Source organism: Salmo trutta, chromosome 14 (assembly GCF_901001165.1).
Source record: "Salmo trutta chromosome 14, fSalTru1.1, whole genome shotgun sequence".
Classification (NCBI taxonomy): domain Eukaryota; kingdom Metazoa; phylum Chordata; class Actinopteri; order Salmoniformes; family Salmonidae; genus Salmo; species Salmo trutta.
The window spans coordinates 11,374,191-11,394,827 of NC_042970.1; the positions used below are offsets into that span (position 1 = coordinate 11,374,191).

General features: G+C 38.3%; 19 non-coding genes across 19 annotated transcripts; all 19 read left to right on the plus strand.

The window, feature by feature from the left end:
* The first annotated feature begins 1,141 nt into the window (after nucleotides 1–1,141).
* On the plus strand, nucleotides 1,142–1,214 carry trnar-acg (transfer RNA arginine (anticodon ACG)). The gene has a single exon. It is a non-coding gene; the product is annotated as a tRNA-Arg (tRNA).
* Nucleotides 1,215–3,556: 2,342 nt separating this feature from the next.
* trnae-uuc (transfer RNA glutamic acid (anticodon UUC)) lies at nucleotides 3,557–3,628 on the plus strand. The gene has a single exon. It is a non-coding gene; the product is annotated as a tRNA-Glu (tRNA).
* Nucleotides 3,629–3,946: 318 nt separating this feature from the next.
* trnar-acg (transfer RNA arginine (anticodon ACG)) lies at nucleotides 3,947–4,019 on the plus strand. Its single transcript has one exon. It is a non-coding gene; the product is annotated as a tRNA-Arg (tRNA).
* Nucleotides 4,020–5,540: 1,521 nt separating this feature from the next.
* On the plus strand, nucleotides 5,541–5,612 carry trnae-uuc (transfer RNA glutamic acid (anticodon UUC)). Its single transcript has one exon. It is a non-coding gene; the product is annotated as a tRNA-Glu (tRNA).
* Nucleotides 5,613–5,930: 318 nt separating this feature from the next.
* On the plus strand, nucleotides 5,931–6,003 carry trnar-acg (transfer RNA arginine (anticodon ACG)). Its single transcript has one exon. It is a non-coding gene; the product is annotated as a tRNA-Arg (tRNA).
* Nucleotides 6,004–6,884: 881 nt separating this feature from the next.
* Nucleotides 6,885–6,956, plus strand: trnae-uuc (transfer RNA glutamic acid (anticodon UUC)). Its single transcript has one exon. It is a non-coding gene; the product is annotated as a tRNA-Glu (tRNA).
* Nucleotides 6,957–7,558: 602 nt separating this feature from the next.
* On the plus strand, nucleotides 7,559–7,630 carry trnae-uuc (transfer RNA glutamic acid (anticodon UUC)). The gene has a single exon. It is a non-coding gene; the product is annotated as a tRNA-Glu (tRNA).
* Nucleotides 7,631–7,948: 318 nt separating this feature from the next.
* trnar-acg (transfer RNA arginine (anticodon ACG)) lies at nucleotides 7,949–8,021 on the plus strand. The gene has a single exon. It is a non-coding gene; the product is annotated as a tRNA-Arg (tRNA).
* Nucleotides 8,022–8,618: 597 nt separating this feature from the next.
* trnar-acg (transfer RNA arginine (anticodon ACG)) lies at nucleotides 8,619–8,691 on the plus strand. Its single transcript has one exon. It is a non-coding gene; the product is annotated as a tRNA-Arg (tRNA).
* An 875-nt stretch (nucleotides 8,692–9,566) lies between these two features.
* trnar-acg (transfer RNA arginine (anticodon ACG)) lies at nucleotides 9,567–9,639 on the plus strand. Its single transcript has one exon. It is a non-coding gene; the product is annotated as a tRNA-Arg (tRNA).
* A 733-nt stretch (nucleotides 9,640–10,372) lies between these two features.
* Nucleotides 10,373–10,445, plus strand: trnar-acg (transfer RNA arginine (anticodon ACG)). The gene has a single exon. It is a non-coding gene; the product is annotated as a tRNA-Arg (tRNA).
* An 878-nt stretch (nucleotides 10,446–11,323) lies between these two features.
* On the plus strand, nucleotides 11,324–11,395 carry trnae-uuc (transfer RNA glutamic acid (anticodon UUC)). The gene has a single exon. It is a non-coding gene; the product is annotated as a tRNA-Glu (tRNA).
* Nucleotides 11,396–11,996: 601 nt separating this feature from the next.
* trnae-uuc (transfer RNA glutamic acid (anticodon UUC)) lies at nucleotides 11,997–12,068 on the plus strand. The gene has a single exon. It is a non-coding gene; the product is annotated as a tRNA-Glu (tRNA).
* Nucleotides 12,069–12,943: 875 nt separating this feature from the next.
* trnae-uuc (transfer RNA glutamic acid (anticodon UUC)) lies at nucleotides 12,944–13,015 on the plus strand. Its single transcript has one exon. It is a non-coding gene; the product is annotated as a tRNA-Glu (tRNA).
* A 3,292-nt stretch (nucleotides 13,016–16,307) lies between these two features.
* trnae-uuc (transfer RNA glutamic acid (anticodon UUC)) lies at nucleotides 16,308–16,379 on the plus strand. The gene has a single exon. It is a non-coding gene; the product is annotated as a tRNA-Glu (tRNA).
* A 455-nt stretch (nucleotides 16,380–16,834) lies between these two features.
* trnar-acg (transfer RNA arginine (anticodon ACG)) lies at nucleotides 16,835–16,907 on the plus strand. The gene has a single exon. It is a non-coding gene; the product is annotated as a tRNA-Arg (tRNA).
* Nucleotides 16,908–17,786: 879 nt separating this feature from the next.
* On the plus strand, nucleotides 17,787–17,858 carry trnae-uuc (transfer RNA glutamic acid (anticodon UUC)). The gene has a single exon. It is a non-coding gene; the product is annotated as a tRNA-Glu (tRNA).
* Nucleotides 17,859–18,313: 455 nt separating this feature from the next.
* Nucleotides 18,314–18,386, plus strand: trnar-acg (transfer RNA arginine (anticodon ACG)). Its single transcript has one exon. It is a non-coding gene; the product is annotated as a tRNA-Arg (tRNA).
* An 879-nt stretch (nucleotides 18,387–19,265) lies between these two features.
* trnae-uuc (transfer RNA glutamic acid (anticodon UUC)) lies at nucleotides 19,266–19,337 on the plus strand. Its single transcript has one exon. It is a non-coding gene; the product is annotated as a tRNA-Glu (tRNA).
* The last annotated feature ends 1,300 nt before the right edge of the window (nucleotides 19,338–20,637 follow it).

Consider the following 20,637-nt stretch of genomic DNA (forward strand, 5'->3'; position numbering starts at 1 on the left):
CAGACGCTGAGAATGTGAACACTGGTCTAGGTGTGACCTGACTTTGGCTTTGATATTGGGCCTTGGCCCAATGGATAATGTGTCTGACTACGGATCAGAAAATTCTAGGTTTGGCTCCTGGCTGGCTCGAAGACATATTTAGTTGACCAAAATAAAGCTGGGAAAAATATTATTTACTTTTCAGTGTGTCTGGCTGTCCTCGCTTAAACACATTTTAGACAGATTTTATATGGGACTTTTCCCCAACATCTCTGAGAAAAAAGATGGAGTTTTTAATTACAACAGGCATAATTTCAACATTTATAGATTTGTCTGTGATGTTTTTCTTACGTAAGTGTCTTCCCATATGGTCTAGCAGTTAGGATACCTGGTTTTCACCCAGGTAGCCTGGGTGCAACTCCCGGTATGGGAAAGAACATCTTGTCATTTGGCATGCACTTGTGTAACAACAAATCACACATTTGAACTGGTGGCAGTATCACACAACATGACAACATTACCTCAGCAACAGGATATGTGACATGTTATGTATATTCAAAATGTACAATATTTCCTAAACCTTGAATAAACTTCATGTTTGCATTTCTTGCTCTGCAGTAAAAATCGAGCTACAACTGGAGGATCAAATTAAGATATGCATCTATAACAGAAAACCAAGGAACCTTGTATATTCAAAATGTACAATGTTTTCTAAACCTTGAATAAACTTCATGTTTGCATTTCTTGCTCTGCAGTAAAAATCGAGCTACAACTGGAGGATCAAATTAAGATATGCATCTATAACAGAAAACCAAGGAACCTTGTATATTCAAAATGTACAATGTTTTCTAAACCTTGAATAAACTTCATGTTTGCATTTCTTGCTCTGCAGTAAAAATTGAGCTACAACTGGAGGATCAAATTAAAACATGCATCTGTAACAGAAAACCAAGGAACCTTGTATATTCAAAATGTACAATGTTTTCTAAACCTTGAATAAACTTCATGTTTGCATTTCTTGCTCTGCAGTAAAAATCATGCTACAACTGGAGGATCAAATTAAGATATGCATCTGTAACAGAAAACCAAGGCACCTTGTCGGTGACAAACGCTGAGAATGTAAACACTGGTCTAGGTGTGAAATGACTTTAGCTTTAATATGGGGCCAGTGGCGCAATGGATAACGTGTCTGACTACGGATCAGAAAATTCTAGGTTCGACTCCTGGCTGGCTCGAAGACATATTTATTTGTTCAAAATCAAGCTGGGAAAAATACTCTTCAGTTTGTCTGGCTGTTCTAGCTTAAACACATTTTAGACAGATTTTATATGGGACTTTTCACCAACATCTCTGAGAAAAAAGATGGAGCTTTTAATTACAACAGGCATAATTTCAACATTTATAGATTTGTCTGTGATGTTTTTTTAAGTAAGTGTCTTCCCATAGGGTCTAGCGGTTAGGATACCTGGTTTTCACCCAGGTGGCCTGTTTTCGACTCCCGCTATGGGAAAGAACATCTTGTCATTTGGCATGCACATGTGTAACAACAGATACCACATTTTAACTGGCTGCAGTATCACACAACACAACAATATTCCCTCAGCAACAGGAAATGTGACATGTTATGTAGATTCAAGATTCACAAGTCTTTTTAAATGTTGAATACACTTCATGATTGCATTTCTTGCTCTGCAGTAAAATTCATGCAACAAAAGGAGGATCAAATTAAGATATGCATCTGTAACAGAAAACCAAGGAACCTTGTCTCTGACAGACGCTGAGAATGTGAACACTGGTCTAGGTGTGACCTGACTTTGGCTTTGATATGGGGCCTTGGCCCAATGGATAATGTGTCTGACTACGGATCAGAAGATTCTAGGTTTGGCTCCTGGCTGGCTCGAAGACATATTTAGTTGACCAAAATCAAGCTGGGAAAAATACTCTTTACTTTTCAGTGTGTCTGGCTGTCCTCGCTTAAACACATTTTAGACAGATTTTATATGGGACTTTTCCCCAACATCTCTGAGAAAAAAGATGGAGTTTTTAACCTCTCTGGCGCATGTGGGACGAACTCGTCCCACCTACGTAACAGCCACTGAAATCCTGTGGCGCGATTTTCGAATCGTTAGAAATACTATTACTTCAATTTCTCAAACGTATGACTATTTTACAGCTATTTAAAGACAAGAATCTCGTTAATCTAACCCCACTGTCCGATTTCAAAAAGGCTTTACAACGAAAGCAAAACATTAGATTATGTCAGCAGAGTGCCCAGCCAGAAATAATCAGACACCCATTTTTCAAGCTAGCATATCATGTCACATAAACCCAAACCACAGCTAAATGCAGCACTAACCTTTTATGATCTTCATCAGATGACACACCTAGGACATTGTGTTATACAATACATGCATGTCTGTTCAATCAAGTTCATATTTATATAAAAAAACAGGTTTTTACATTAGCATGTGACGTTCAGAAAAAGCATAACCCCCGCAAACTTCCGGGGAATTTACTAACAGTTTGCTAAATTACTCACGATAAACGTTCACAAAAAGCATAACAATTATTTTAAGAATTATAGATATATTACTCCTCTATGCACTCGATATGTCCGATTTTAAAATAGCTTTTCGGATGAAGCACATTTTGCAATAATCTAAGTACATAGCCCGGCATCACAGGGCTAGCTATTTAGACACCCACCCAGGTCAGCCTCCACCAAAATCACATTTCCTATAAGAAAAATGTTCTTACCTTGCTTGTTCTTCGTCAGAATACACTGCCAGGACTTCTACTTCAATAACAAATGTTGGTTTGGTCCCAAATAATCCATCGTTATATCCAAACAGCGACGTTTTGTTCGTGAGTTCTAGACACTATCAGAATGCTACATCACGGTCTCGCGCATGGCGCATTGGCGTGACAAAAAATGTCTAAATATTCCATTACCGTACTTCGAAGCATGTCAACCGCTGTTTAAAACCAATTTTTATGCCATTTATCTCGTAGAAAAGCGATAATATTCCGACCGGGAATATGCATTGAGCCTAAACAGCCAAATTAAATTTCTCCTCAGGAGCGAATCGTGCACGCGCCTCATTCAAAGGTCCTCTGATCCGCCACTTACCAAAGGTGATAATGTGTTTCAGCCTGAGGCTGCCTCGTCAACCTTCAGGTATTTCCCGGGTTCTGAGAGCCTATCGGAGCCCTGGGAATTGTCACGTTACAGCTAAGATCCTTACTTTTCAATAAACAGATGCAAGACGCACGACTCCGTGTCAGACAGGGTACTTCCTGCATGAAACCTTGTCAGGCTTTTGCCTGCCATAGGAGTTCTGTTATACTCACAGACACCATTCAAACAGTTTTAGAAAATTCAGAGTGTTTTCTATCCAAACCTGAACAATAATATGCATATTCTAGCTTCTGAGTTGGTGTAGGAGGCAGTTAAAAATGGGCACATATTTTTTCCAAAATTCTCAATACTGCCCCCTATCCCAAACAGGTTCATTACAACAGGCATAATTTCAACATTTATAGATTTGTCTGTGATGTTTTTCTTAAGTAAGTGTGTTCCCATATGGTCTAGCGGTTAGGATACCTGGTTTTCACCCAGGTGGCCTGGGTTCAACTCCCGGTATGGGAAAGAACATCTTGTCATTTGGCATGCACTTGTGTAACAACAAATCACACATTTGAACTGGTGGCAGTATCACACAACATGACAACATTCCCTCAGCAACAGGATATGTGACATGTTATGTATATTCAAAATGTACAATGTTTTCTAAACCTTGAATAAACTTCATGTTTGCATTTCTTGCTCTGCAGTAAAAATCATGCTACAACTGGAGGATCAAATTAAGATATGCATCTGTAACAGAAAACCAAGGAACCTTGTCGGTGACAGACGCTGAGAATGTGAACACTGGTCTAGGTGTGAAATGACTTTAGCTTTAATATGGGGCCAGTGGCGCAATGGATAACGTGTCTGACTACGGATCAGAAGATTCTAGGTTCGACTCCTGGCTGGCTCGAAGACATATTTATTTGACCAAAATCAAGCTGGGAAAAATACTCTTCGGTTTGTCTGGCTGTTCTCGCTTAAACACATTTTAGACAGATTTTATATGGGACTGTTCCCCAACATCTCTGAGAAAAAAGAAGGAGCTTTTATTTACAACAGGCATAATTTCAACATTTATAGATTTGTCTTTGATGATTTTTTTATTATTAAATCCCTTCCCATATGGTCTAGCGGTTACGATTCCTGGTTTTCACCCAGGTGGCCTGTTTTCGACTCCCGGTATGGGAAAGAACATCTTGTCATTTGGCATGCACATGTGTATTAACAGATACCACATTTTAACTGGCAGCAGTATCACACAACACAACAATTTTCCCTCAGCAACAGGAAATGTGACATGTTATGTAGATTCAACATTCACAAGGCTTTTTAAATGTTGAATACACTTCATGATTGCATTTCTTGCTCTGCAGTAAAATTCATGCAACAAAAGGAGGATCAAATTAAGATATGCATCTGTAACAGAAAACCAAGGAACCTTGTCTCTGACAGAAGCTGAGAATGTGAACACTGGTCTAGGTGTGACCTGACTTTGGCTTTAATAAGGGGCCTTGGCCCAATGGATAATGTGTCTGACTACGGATCAGAAGATTCTAGGTTTGACTCCTGGCTGGCTCGAAGACATATTTAGTTGACCAAAATCAAGCTGGGAAAAATACTCTTTACTTTTCAGTGTGTCTGGCTGTCCTCGCTTAAACACATTTTAGACAGATTTTATATGGGACTTTTCCCCAACATCTCTGAGAAAAAAGATGGAGTTTTTAATTACAACAGTCATAATTTCAACATTTATAGATTTGTCTGTGATGTTTTTCTTACGTAAGTGTCTTCCCATATGGTCTAACGGTTAGGATGCCTGGTTTTCGCCTGGGTTCAACTCCCGGTATGGGAAAGAACATCTTGTCATTTGGCATGCACTTGTGTAACAACAAATCACACATTTGAACTGGTGGCAGTATCACACAACATGGCAACATTCCCTCAGCAACAGGATATGTGACATGTTATGTATATTCAAAATGTACAATGTTTTCTAAACCTTGAATAAACTTCATGTTTGCATTTCTTGCTCTGGAGGATCAAATTAAGATATGCATCTGTAACAGAAAACCAAGGAAATTTGTCGGTGACAGACGCTGAGAATGTGAACACTGGTCTAGGTGTGAAATGACTTTAGCTTTAATATGGGGCCAGTGGCGCAATGGATAACGTGTCTGACTACGGATAAAAAGATTCTAGGTTTGACTCCTGGCTGGCTCGAAGACATATTTAGTTGACCAAAATCAAGCTGGGAAAAATACTCTTTACTTTTCAGTGTGTCTGGCTGTTCTTGCTTAAACACATTTTAGACACATTTTCTATGGCACTTTTCCCCAACATCTCTGAGAAAAAAGATGGACTTTTTAATTACAACAGGAATAATTTCAACATTTATAGATTTGTCTGTGATGTTTTTCTTTAGTAAGTGTGTTCCCATATGGTCTAGCGGTTAGGATACCTGGTTTTCACCCAAGTGGCCTGGGTTCAACTCCCGGTATGGGAAAGAACATCTTGTCATTTGGCATGCACTTGTGTAACAACAAATCACACATTTGAACTGTTGGCAGTATCACACAACATGACAACATTCCCTCAGCAACAGGATATGTGACATGTTATGTATATTCAAAATGTACAATGTTTTCTAAACCTTGAATAAACTTCATGTTTGCATTTCTTGCTCTGCAGTAAAAATCATGCTACAACTGGAGGATCAAATTAAGATATGCATCTGTAACAGAAAACCAAGGAACCTTGTCGGTGACAGACGCTGAGAATGTGAACACTGGTCTAGGTGTGAAATGACTTTAGCTTTAATATGGGGCCAGTGGCGCAATGGATAACGTGTCTGACTACGGATCAGAAGATTCTAGGTTCGACTCCTGGCTGGCTCGAAGACATATTTAGTTGACCAAAATCAAACTGGGAAAAATACTCTTCAGTTTGTCTGGCTGTTCTCGCTTAAGCACATTTTAGACATATTTTATATGGGACTTTTCCCCAACATCTCTGAGAAAAAAAGATGGAGCTTTTAATTACAACAGGCATAATTTCAACATTTATAGATTTGTCTTTGATGATTTTTTTATTATTAAATCCCTTCAAATATGGTCTAGCGGTTACGATTCCTGGTTTTCACCCAGGTGGCCTGTTTTCGACTCCCGGTATGGGAAAGAACATCTTGTCATTTGGCATGCACATGTGTAACAACAGATACCACATTTTAACTGGCAGCAGTATCACACAACACAACAATATTCCCTCAGCAACAGGAAATGTGACATGTTATGTAGATTCAACATTCACAAGGCTTTTTAAATGTTGAATAAACTTCATGTTTGCATTTCTTGCTCTGCAGTAAAAATCATGCTACAACTGGAGGATCAAATTAAGATATGCATCTGTAACAGAAAACCAAGGAACCTTGTCGGTGACAGACGCTGAGAATGTGAACACTGGTCTAGGTGTGAAATGACTTTAGCTTTAATATGGGGCCAGTGGCGCAATGGTTAACGTGTCTGACTACGGATAAAAAGATTCTAGTTTTGACTCCTGGCTGGCTCGAAGACATATTTAGTTGACCAAAATCAAGCTGGGAAAAATACTCTTTACTTTTCAGTGTGTCTGGCTGTTCTTGCTTAAACACATTTTAGACACATTTTCTATGGGACTTTTCCCCAACATCTCTGAGAAAAAAGATGGACTTTTTAATTACAACAGGAATAATTTCAACATTTATAGATTTGTCTGTGATGTTTTTCTTTAGTAAGTTTGTTCCCATATGGTCTAGCGGTTAGGATACCTGTTTTTCACCCAGGTGTCCTGGGTTCAACTCCTGGTATGGGAAAGAACATCTTGTCATTTGGCATGCACTTGTGTAACAACAAATCACACATTTGAACTGGTGGCAGTATCACACAACATGACAACATTACCTCAGCAACAGGAAATGTGACATGTTATGTAAATTCAAAATGTACAATTTTTTCTAAACCTTGAATAAACTTCATGTTTGCATTTCTTACTATGCAGTAAAAATCATGCTACAACTGGAGGATCAAATTAAGATATGCATCTGTAACAGAAAACCAAGGAACCTTGTCGGTGACAGACTCTGAGAATGTGAACACTGGTCTAGGTGTGAAATGACTTTAGCTTTAATATGGGGCCAGTGGCGCAATGGATAACGTGTCTGACTACGGATAAAAAGATTCTAGGTTTGACTCCTGGCTGGCTCGAAGACATATTTAGTTGACCAAAATCAAGCTGGGAAAAATACTCTTTACTTTTCAGTGTGTCTGGCTGTTCTTGCTTAAACACATTTTAGACACATTTTCTATGGGACTTTTCCCCAACATCTCTGAGAAAAAAGATGGACTTTTTAATTACAACAGGAATAATTTCAACATTTATAGATTTGTCTGTGATGTTTTTCTTTAGTAAGTGTGTTCCCATATGGTCTAGCGGTTAGGATACCTGGTTTTCACCCAGGTGTCCTGGGTTCAACTCCCGGTATGGGAAAGAACATCTTGTCATTTGGCATGCACTTGTGTAACAACAAATCACACATTTGAACTGGTGGCAGTATCACACAACATGACAACATTACCTCAGCAACAGGATATGTGACATGTTATGTATATTCAAAATGTACAATGTTTTCTAAACCTTGAATAAACTTCATGTTTGCATTTCTTGCTCTGCAGTAAAAATCATGCTACAACTGGAGGATCAAATTAAGATATGCATCTGTAACAGAAAACCAAGGAACCTTGTCGGTGACAGACGCTGAGAATGTGAACACTGGTCTAGGTGTGAAATGACTTTAGCTTTAATATGGGGCCAGTGGCGCAATGGATAACGTGTCTGACTACGGATCAGAAGATTCTAGGTTCGACTCCTGGCTGGCTCAAAGACATATTTATTTGACCAAAATCAAACTGGGAAAAATACTCTTCAGTTTGTCTGGCTGTTCTCGCTTTAGCACATTTTAGACATATTTTATATGGGACTTTTCCCCAACATCTCTGAGAAAAAAAGATGGAGCTTTTAATTACAACAGGCATAATTTCAACATTTATAGATTTGTCTTTGATGATTTTTTTATTATTAAATCCCTTCAAATATGGTCTAGTGGTTACGATTCCTGGTTTTCACCCAGGTGGCCTGTTGTCGACTCCCGGTATGGGAAAGAACATCTTGTCATTTGGCATGCACATGTGTAACAACAAATCACACATTTGAACTGGCAGCAGTATCACACAACACAACAATATTCCCTCAGCAACAGGAAATGTGACATGTTATGTAGATTCAACATTCACAAGGCTTTTTAAATGTTGAATACACTTCATGATTGCATTTCTTGCTCTGCAGTAAAATTCATGCAACAAAAGGAGGATCAAATTAAGATATGCATCTGTAACAGAAAACCAAGGAACCTTGTCGGTGACAGACGCTGAGAATGTGAACACTGGTCTAGGTGTGAAATGACTTTAGCTTTAATATGGGGCCAGTGGCGCAATGGATAACGTGTCTGACTACGGATCAGAAGATTCTAGGTTTGACTCCTGGCTGGCTCGAAGACATATTTAGTTGACCAAAATCAAGCTGGGAAAAATACTCTTTACTTTTCAGTGTGTCTGGCTGTCCTCGCTTAAACACATTTTAGACAGATTTTATATGGGACTTTTCCCCAACATCTCTGAGAAAAAAGATGGAGTTTTTAATTACAACAGGCATAATTTCAACATTTATAGATTTGTCTGTGATGTTTTTCTTACGTAAGTGTCTTCCCATATGGTCTAGCGGTTAGGATACCGTGTTTTCACACAGGTGTCCTAGGTTCAACTCCTGGTATTGGAAAGAACATCTTTTCATTTGGCATGCACTTGTGTAACAACAAATCACACATTTGAACTGGTGGCAGTATCACACAACACGACAACATTCCCTCAGCAACAGGATATGTGACATGTTATGTATATTGAAAATGTACAATGTTTTCTAAACCATGAATAAACTTCATGTTTGCATTTCTTGCTCTGCAGTAAAAATCATGCTACAACTGGAGGATCAAATTAAGATATGCATCTGTAACAGAAAACCAAGGAACCTTGTATATTCAAAATGTACAATGTTTTCTAAACCTTGAATAAACTTCATGTTTGCATTTCTTGCTCTGCAGTAAAAATCATGCTACAACTGGAGGATCAAATTAAGATATGCATCTGTAACAGAAAACCAAGGAACCTTGTATATTCAAAATGTACAATGTTTCCTAAACCTTGAATAAACTTCATGTTTGCATTTCTTGCTCTGCAGTAAAAATCGAGCTACAACTGGAGGATCAAATTAAGATATGCATCTGTAAAAGAAAACCAAGGAACCTTGTCGGTGACAGACGCTGAGAATGTGAACACTGGTCTAGGTGTGAAATGACTTTAGCTTCAATATGGGGCCAGTGGCGCAATGGATAACGTGTCTGACTACGGATCAGAAGATTCTAGGTTCGACTCCTGGCTGGCTCAAAGACATATTTATTTGACCAAAATCAAGCTGGGAAAAATACTCTTCAGTTTGTCTGGCTGTTCTCGCTTAAACACATTTTAGACAGATTTTATATGGGACTTTTCCCCAACATCTCTGAGAAAAAAGATGGAGCTTTTAATTACAACAGGCATAATTTCAACATTTATAGATTTGTCTTTGATGATTTTTTTATTATTAAATATCTTCAAATATGGTCTAGCGGTTACGATTCCTGGTTTTCACCCAGGTGGCCTGGGTTCAACTCCCGATATGGGAAAGAACATCTTGTCATTTGGCATACACTTGTGTAACAACAAATCACACATTTGAACTGGTGGCAGTATCACACAACATGACAACATTACCTCAGCAACAGGATATGTGACATGTTATGTATATTCAAAATGTACAATGTTTTCTAAACCTTGAATAAACTTCATGTTTGTTTTTCTTGCTCTGCAGTAAAAATCATGCTACAACTGGAGGATCAAATTAAGATATGCATCTGTAACAGAAAACCAAGGAACCTTTTATATTCAAAATGTACAATGTTTTCTAAACCTTGAATAAACTTCATGTTTGCATTTCTTGCTCTGCAGTAAAAATCATGCTACAACTGGAGGATCAAATTAAGATATGCATCTGTAACAGAAAACCAAGGAACCTTGTCGGTGACAAACGCTGAGAATGTGAACACTGGTCTAGGTGTGAAATGACTTTAGCTTTAATATGGGGCCAGTGGCGCAATGGATAACGTGTCTGACTACGGATCAGAAGATTCTAGGTTCGACTCCTGGCTGGCTCGAAGACATATTTATTTGACCAAAATCAAGCTGGGAAAAATACTCTTCAGTTTGTCTGGCTGTTCTCGCTTAAACACATTTTAGACAGATTTTATTTGGGACTTTTCCCCAACATCTCTGAGAAAAAAGATGGAGCTTTTAATTACAACAGGCATAATTTCAACATTTATAGATTTGTCTTTGATGATTTTTTTATTATTAAATATCTTCAAATATGGTCTAGCGGTTACGATTCCTGGTTTTCACCCAGGTGGCCTGTTTTCGACTCCCGGTATGGGAAAGAACATCTTGTCATTTGGCATGCACATGTGTAACAACAGATACCACATTTTAACTGGCAGCAGTATCACACAACACAACAATATTCCCTCAGCAACAGGAAATGTGACATGTTATGTAGATTCAACATTCACAAGGCTTTTTAAATGTTGAATACACTTCATGATTGCATTTCTTGCTCTGCAGTAAAATTCATGCAACAAAAGGAGGATCAAATTAAGATATGCATCTGTATCAGAAAACCATGGAACCTTGTCTCTGACAGACGCTGAGAATGTGAACACTGGTCTAGGTGTGACCTGACTTTGGCTTTAATATGGGGACTTGGCCCAATGGATAATGTGTCTGACTACGGATCAGAAGATTCTAGGTTTGGCTCCTGGCTGGTTCGAAGACATATTTAGTTGACCAAAATCAAGCTGGGAAAAAAACTCTTTACTTTTCAGTGTGTTTTTCTGTTCTCGCTTAAACACATTTTAAACAGATTTTATATGGGACTTTTCCCCAACATCTCCGAGAAAAAAGATGGAGTTTTTATTACAACAGGCATAATTTCAACATTTATAGATTTGTCTGTGATGTTTTTCTTAAGTAAGTGTCTTCCCATATGGTCTAGCGGTTAGGATACCTGGTTTTCACCCAGGTGGCCTGGGTTCAACTCCCGGTATGGGAAAGAACATCTTGTCATTTGGCATGCACATGTGTAACAACAGATACCACATTTTAACTGGCAGCAGTATCACACAACACAACAATATTCCCTCAGCAACAGGAAATGTGACATGTTATGTAGATTCAACATTCACAAGGCTTTTTAAATGTTGAATACACTTCATGATTGCATTTCTTGCTCTGCAGTAAAATTCATGCAACAAAAGGAGGATCAAATTAAGATATGCATCTGTAACAGAAAACCAAGGAACCTTGTCTCTGACAGACGCTGAGAATGTGAACACTGGTCTAGGTGTGACCTGACTTTGGCTTTGATATGGGGCCTTGGCCCAATGAATAATGTGTCTGACTACGGATCAGAAGATTGTAGGTTTGGCTCCTGGCTGGCTCGAAGACATATTTAGATGACCAAAATCAAGCTGGGAAAAATACTCTTTACTTTTCAGTGTGTCTGGCTGTCCTCGCTTAAACACATTTTAGACAGATTTTATATGGGACTTTTCCCCAACATCTCTGAGAAAAAAGATGGAGTTTTTAATTACAACAGGCATAATTTCAACATTTATAGATTTGTCTGTGATGTTTTTCTTATGTAAGTGTCTTCCCATATGGTCTAGCGGTTAGGATACCTGGTTTTCACCCAGGTGGCCTGGGTTCAACTCCCGGTATGGGAAAGAACATCTTGTCATTTGGCATGCACTTGTGTAGCAACAAATAACACCTTTGAACTTGTGGCAGTATCACACAACATGACAATATTCCCTCAGCAACAGGATATGTGACATGTTATGTAGATTCAAAATTTACAATGTTTCCTAAACCTTGAATAAACTTCATGTTTGCATTTCTTGCTCTGCAGTAAAAATCATGCTACAACTGGAGGATCAAATTAAGATATGCATCTGTAACAGAAAACCAAGGAACCTTGTATATTCAAAATGTACAATGTTTTCTAAACCTTGAATAAACTTCATGTTTGCATTTCTTGCTCTGCAGTAAAAATCATGCTACAACTGGAGGATCAAATTAAGATATGCATCTGTAACAGAAAACCAAGGAACCTTTTATATTCAAAATGTACAATGTTTTCTAATCCTTGAATAAACTTCATGTTTGCATTTCTTGCTCTGCAGTAAAAATCATGCTACAACTGGAGGATCAAATTAAGATATGCATCTGTAACAGAAAACCAAGGAACCTTGTCGGTGACAAACGCTGAGAATGTGAACACTGGTCTAGGTGTGAAATGACTTTGGCTTTAATATGGGGCCTTGGCCCAATGGATAATGTGTCTGACTACGGATCAGAAGATTCTAGGTTTGGCTCCTGGCTGGTTCGAAGACATATTTAGTTGACCAAAATCAAGCTGGGAAAAAAACTCTTTACTTTTCAGTGTGTCTGGCTGTCCTTGCTTAAACACATTTTAGACAGATTTTATATGGGACTTTTCCCCAACATCTCTGAGAAAAAAGATGGAGTTTTTATTTACAACAGGCATAATTTCAACATTTCTAGATTTGTCTGTGATGTTTTTCTTAAGTAAGTGTCTTCCCATATGGTCTAGTGGTTAGGATACCTGGTTTTCACCCAGGTGGCCTGGGTTCAACTCCTGGTATGGGAAAGAACATCTTGTCATTTGGCATGCACTTGTGTAACAACAGATACCACATTTTAACTGGCGGCAGTATCACACAACACAACAATATTGCCTCAGCAACAGGAAATGTGACATGTTATGTAGATTCAACATTCACAAGGCTTTTTAAATGTTGAATACACTTCATGATTGCATTTCTTGCTCTGCATTAAAATTCATGCAACAAAAGGAGGATCAAATTAAGATATGCATCTGTAACAGAAAACCAAGGAACCTTGTTTCTGACAGATGCTGAGAATGTGAACACTGGTCTAGGTGTGACCTGACTTTGTCGTTGATATGGGGCCTTGGCCCAATGGATAATGTGTCTGACTATGGATCAGAAGATTCTAGGTTTGAATCCTGGCTGGCTTGAAGACATATTTAGTTGACCAAAATCAGCTGGGAAAAATACTCTTTACTTTTCAGTGTGTTTTTCTGTTCTCGCTTAAACACATTTTAAACAGATTTTATATGGGACTTTTCCCCAACATCTCCGAGAAAAAAGATGGAGTTTTTAATTACAACAGGCATAATTTCAACATTTATAGATTTGTCTGTGATGTTTTTCTTATGTAAGTGTCTTCCCATATGGTCTAGCGGTTAGGATACCTGGTTTTCACCCTGGTGACCCGGGTGTCTCTAACGGTATGGGAAAGAACATCTTGTCATTTGGCATGCACTTGTGTAACAACAAATTACACATTTGAACTGGTGGCAGTATCACACAACATGACAATATTCCCTCAGAAACAGGATATGTGACATGTTATATAGATTCAAAATGTACAATGTTTTCTAAACCTTGAATAAACTTCATGTTTGCATTTCTTGCTCTGCAGTAAAAATCATGCTACAACTGGAGGATCAAATTAAGATATGCATCTGTAACAGAATACCAAGGAACCTTGTCGGTGACAGACGCTGAGAATGTGAACACTGGTCTAGGTGTGAAATGACTTTTACTTTAACTTGGGGCCAGTGGCGCAATGGATGATGTGTCTGACTACGGATCAGAAGATTCTAGGTACGACTCCTGGCTTGCTCGAAGACATATTTATGTGACCAAAATCAAGCTGGGAAAAATACTCTTCAGTTTGTCTGGCTGTTCTCGCTTAAACACATTTTAGACAGATTTTATTTGGGACTTTTCCCCAACATCTCTGAGAAAAAAGATGGAGCTTTTAATTACAACAGGCATAATTTCAACATTTATAGATTTGTCTTTGATGATTTTTTTATTATTAAATATCTTCAAATATGGTCTAGCGGTTACGATTCCTGGTTTTCACCCAGGTGGCCTGTTTTCGACTCCCGGTATGGGAAAGAACATCTTGTCATTTGGCATGCACATGTGTAACAACAGACACCACATTTTAACTGGCAGCAGTATCACACAACACAACCATATTCCCTCAGCAACAGGAAATGTGACATGTTATGTAGATTCAACATTCACAAGGCTTTTTAAATGTTGAATACACTTCATTATTGCATTTCTTGCTCTGCAGTAAAATTCATGCAACAAAAGGAGGATCAAATTAAGATATGCATCTGTATCAGAAAACCAAGGAACCTTGTCTCTGACAGACGCTGAGAATGTGAACACTGGTCTAGGTGTGACCTGACTTTGGCTTTAATATGGGGCCTTGGCCCAATGGATAATGTGTCTGACTACGGATCAGAAGATTCTAGGTTTGGCTCCTGGCTGGTTCAAAGACAGATTTAGTTGACCAAAATCAAGCTGGGAAAAATACTCTTTACTTTTCAGTGTGTTTTTCTGTTCTCGCTTAAACACATTTTAGACAGATTTTATATGGGACTTTTCCCCTACATCTCTGAGAAAAAAGATGGAGCTTTTAATTACAACAGGCATAATTTCAACATTTATAGATTTGTCTTTGATGATTTTTTTATTATTAAATCCCTTCAAATATGGTCTAGCGGTTACGATTCCTGGTTTTCACCCAGGTGGCCTGTTTTCGACTCCCGGTATGGGAAAGAACATCTTGTCATTTGGCATGCACATGTGTAACAACAGACACCACATTTTAACTGGCAGCAGTATCACACGACACAACCATATTCCCTCAGCAACAGGAAATGTGACATGTCATGTAGATTCAACATTCACAAGGCTTTTTAAATGTTGAATACACTTCATGATTGCATTTCTTGCTCTGCAGTAAAATTCATGCAACAAAAGGAGGATCAAATTAACATATGCATCTGTATCAGAAAACCAAGGAACCTTGTCTCTGACAGACGCTGAGAATGTGAACACTGGTCTAGGTGTGACCTGACTTTGGCTTTAATATGGGGCATTGGCCCAATGGATAATGTGTCTGACTACGGATCAGAAGATTCTAGGTTTGGCTCCTGGCTGGTTCAAAGACAGATTTAGTTGACCAAAATCAAGCTGGGAAAAATACTCTTTACTTTTCAGTGTGTTTTTCTGTTCTCGCTTAAACACATTTTAGACAGATTTTATATGGGACTTTTCCCCTACATCTCTGAGAAAAAAGATCGAGCTTTTAATTACAACAGGCATAATTTCAACATTTATAGATTTGTCTTTGATGATTTTTTTATTATTAAATCCCTTCAAATATGGTCTAGCGGTTACGATTCCTGGTTTTCACCCAGGTGGCCTGTTTTCGACTCCCGGTATGGGAAAGAACATCTTGTCATTTGGCATGCACATGTGTAACAACAGACACCACATTTTAACTGGCAGCAGTATCACACGACACAACCATATTCCCTCAGCAACAGGAAATGTGACATGTTATGTAGATTCAACATTCACAAGGCTTTTTAAATGTTGAATACACTTCATGATTGCATTTCTTGCTCTGCAGTAAAATTCATGCAACAAAAGGAGGATCAAATTAAGATATGCATCTGTATCAGAAAACCAAGGAACCTTGTCTCTGACAGACGCTGAGAATGTGAACACTGGTCTAGGTGTGACCTGACTTTGGCTTTAATATGGGGCCTTGGCCCAATGGATAATGTGTCTGACTACGGATCAGAAGATTCTAGGTTTGGCTCCTGGCAGGTTCGAAGACATATTTAGTTGACCAAAATCAAGCTGGGAAAAAAACTCTTTACTTTTCAGTGTGTTTTTCTGTTCTCGCTTAAACACATTTTAGACAGATTTTATATGTGACTTTTCCCCAACATCTCTGAGAAAAAAGATGGAGTTTTTATTTACAACAGGAATAATTTCAACATTTATAGATTTGTTTGTGATGTTTTTCTTAAGTAAGTGTCTTCCCATATGGTCTAGCGGTTAGGATACCTGGTTTTCACCCAGGTGGCCCGGGTGCAACTCCTGGTATGGGAAAGAACATCTTGTCATTTGGCATGCACTTGTGTAACAACAAATTACACATTTGAACTGGTGGCAGTATCACACAACATGACAATATTCCCTCAGCAACAGGATATGTGACATGTCATATAGATTCAAAATTTACAATGTTTCCTAAACCTTGAATAAACTTCATGTTTGCATTTCTTGCTCTGCAGTAAAAATCATGCTACAACTGGAGGATCAAATTAAGATATGCATCTGTAACAGAAAACCAAGGAACCTTGTATATTCAAAATGTACAATGTTTTCTAAACCTTGAATAAACTTCATGTTTGCATTTCTTGCTCTGCAGTAAAAATCATGCTACAACTGGAGGATCAAATTAAGATATGCATCTGTAACAGAAAACCAAGGAACCTTGTCGGTGACAAACGCTGAGAATGTGAACTCTGGTCTAGGTGTGAAATGACTTTAGCTTTAATATGGGGCCAGTAGCGCAATGGATAACGTGTCTGACTACGGATCAGAAGATTCTAGGTTCGACTCGTGGCTGGCTCGAAGACATATTTATTTGACCAAAATCAAGCTGGGAAAAATACTCTTCAGTTTGTCTGGCTGTTCTCGCTTAAACACATTTTAGACAGATTTTATTTGGGACTTTTCCCCAACATCTCTGAGAAAAAAGATGGAGCTTTTAATTACAACAGGCATAATTTCAACATTTATAGATTTGTCTTTGATGATTTTTTTATTATTAAATCCCTTCAAATATGGTCTAGCGGTTACGATTCCTGGTTTTCACCCAGGTGGCCTGTTTTCGACTCCCGGTATGGGAAAGAACATCTTGTCATTTGGCATGCACATGTGTAACAACAGATACCACATTTTTATTTGCAGCAGTATCACACAACACAACAATATTCCCTCAGCAACAGGAAATGTGACATGTTATGTAGATTCAACATTCACAAGGCTTTTTAAATGTTGAATACACTTCATGATTGCATTTCTTGCTCTGCAGTAAAATTCATGCAACAAAAGGAGGATCAAATTAAGATATGCATCTGTAACAGAAAACCAAGGAACCTTGTCTCTGACAGACGCTGAGAATGTGAACACTGGTCTAGGTGTGACCTGACTTGTCGTTGATATGGGGCCTTGGCCCAATGGATAATGTGTCTGACTATGGATCAGAAGATTCTAGGTTTGAATCCTTGCTTTCCTTTAAGACATATTTAGTTGACCAAAATCAAGCTGGGAAAAATACTCTTTACTTTTCAGTGTGTTTTTCTGTTCTCGCTTAAACACATTTTAAACAGATTTTATATGGGACTTTTCCCCAACATCTCCGAGAAAAAAGATGGAGTTTTTAATTACAACAGGCATAATTTCAACATTTATAGATTTGTCTGTGATGTTTTTCTTAAGTAAGTGTCTTCCCATATGGTCTAGCGGTTAGGATACCTGGTTTTCACCCAGGTGGCCCGGGTGCAACTCCCGGTATGGGAAAGAACATCTTGTCATTTGGCATGCACTTGTGTAACAACAAATTACACATTTGAACTGGTGGCAGTATCACACAACATGACAATATTCCCTCAGCAACAGGATATGTGACATGTCATATAGATTCAAAATTTACAATGTTTCCTAAACCTTGAATAAACTTCATTTTTGCATTTCTTGCTCTGCAGTAAAAATCATGCTACAACTGGAGGATCAAATTAAGATATGCATCTGTAACAGAAAACCAAGGAACCTTGTATATTCAAAATGTACAATGTTTTCTAAACCTTGAATAAACTTCATGTTTGCATTTCTTGCTCTGCAGTAAAAATCATGCTACAACTGGAGGATCAAATTAAGATATGCATCTGTAACAGAAAACCAAGGAACCTTGTCGGTGACAAACGCTGAGAATGTGAACTCTGGTCTAGGTGTGAAATGACTTTAGCTTTAATATGGGGCCAGTGGCGCAATGGATAACGTGTCTGACTACGGATCAGAAGATTCTAGGTTCGACTCCTGGCTGGCTCGAAGACATATTTATTTGACCAAAATCAAGCTGGGAAAAATACTCTTCAGTTTGTCTGGCTGTTCTCGCTTAAACACATTTTAGACAGATTTTATTTGGGACTTTTCCCCAACATCTCTGAGAAAAAAGATGGAGCTTTTAATTACAACAGGCATAATTTCAACATTTATAGATTTGTCTTTGATGATTTTTTATTATTAAATCCCTTCAAATATGGTCTAGCGGTTACGATTCCTGGTTTTCACCCAGGTGGCCTGTTTTCGACTCCCGGTATGGGAAAGAACATCTTGTCATTTGGCATGCACATGTGTAACAACAGATACCACATTTTTATTTGCAGCAGTATCACACAACACAACAATATTCCCTCAGCAACAGGAAATGTGACATGTTATGTAGATTCAACATTCACAAGGCTTTTTAAATGTTGAATACACTTCATGATTGCATTTCTTGCTCTGCAGTAAAATTCATGCAACAAAAGGAGGATCAAATTAAGATATGCATCTGTAACAGAAAACCAAGGAACCTTGTCTCTGACAGACGCTGAGAATGTGAACACTGGTCTAGGTGTGACCTGACTTGTCGTTGATATGGGGCCTTGGCCCAATGGATAATGTGTCTGACTATGGATCAGAAGATTCTAGGTTTGAATCCTGGCTTTCCTTTAAGACATATTTAGTTGACCAAAATCAAGCTGGGAAAAATACTCTTTACTTTTCAGTGTGTTTTTCTGTTCCTCGCTTAAACACATTTTAGACAGATTTTATATGGGACTTTTCCCCAACATCTCCGAGAAAAAAGATGGAGTTTTTAATTACAACAGGCATAATTTCAACATTTATAGATTTGTCTGTGATGTTTTTCTTAAGTAAGTGTCTTCCCATATGGTCTAGCGGTTAGGATACCTGGTTTTCACCCAGGTGGCCCGGGTGCAACTCCCGGTATGGGAAAGAACATCTTGTCATTTGGCATGCACTTGTGTAACAACAAATTACACATTTGAACTGGTGGCAGTATCACACAACATGACAATATTCCCTCAGCAACAGGATATGTGACATGTTATATAGATTCAAAATGTACAATGTTTTCTAAACCTTGAATAAACTTCATGTTTGCATTTCTTGCTCTGCAGTAAAAATCATGCTACAACTGGAGGATCAAATTAAGATATAAATCTGTAACAGAAAACCAAGGAACCTTGTCGGTGACAGACGCTGAGAATGTGAACACTGGTCTAGGTGTGAAATGACTTTTGCTTTAATTTGGGGCCAGTGGCGCAATGGATAAAGTGTCTGACTACGGATCAGAAGATTCTAGGTTTGACTCCTGGCTTGCTCGAAGAAGTATTTGTTTGACCAAAATCAAGCTGGGAAAAATACTCATCAGTTTGTCTGGCTGTTCTCGCTTAAACACATTTTAGACAGATTTTATATGGGACTTTTCCCCTACATCTCTGAGAAAAAAGATGGAGCTTTTAATTACAACAGGCGTAATTTCAACATTTATAGATTTGTCTTTGATGATTTTTTATTATTAAATCCCTTCAAATATGGTCTAGCGGTTACGATTCCTGGTTTTCACCCAGGTGGCCTGTTTTCGACTCCCGGTATGGGAAAGAACATCTTGTCATTTGGCATGCACATGTGTAACAACAGACACCACATTTTAACTGGCAGCAGTATCACACAACACAACCATATTCCCTCAGCAACAGGAAATGTGACATGTTATGTAGATTCAACATTCACAAGGCTTTTTAAATGTTGAATACACTTCATTATTGCATTTCTTGCTCTGCAGTAAAATTCATGCAACAAAAGGAGGATCAAATTAAGATATGCATCTGTATCAGAAACCAAGGAACCTTGTCTCTGACAGACGCTGAGAATGTGAACACTGGTCTAGGTGTGACCTGACTTTGGCTTTAATATGGGGCCTTGGCCCAATGGATAATGTGTCTGACGACGGATCAGAAGATTCTAGGTTTGGCTCCTGGCTGGTTCGAAGACATATTTAGTTGACCAAAATCAAGCTGGGAAAAATACTCTTTACTTTTCAGTGTGTTTTTCTGTTCTCGCTTAAACACATTTTAGACAGATTTTATATGGGACTTTTCCCCTACATCTCTGAGAAAAAAGATGGAGCTTTTAATTACAACAGGCATAATTTCAACATTTTATAGATTTGTCTTTGATGAGTTTTTATTATTAAAATCCCTTCAAATATGTCTAGCGTTACGATTCCTGG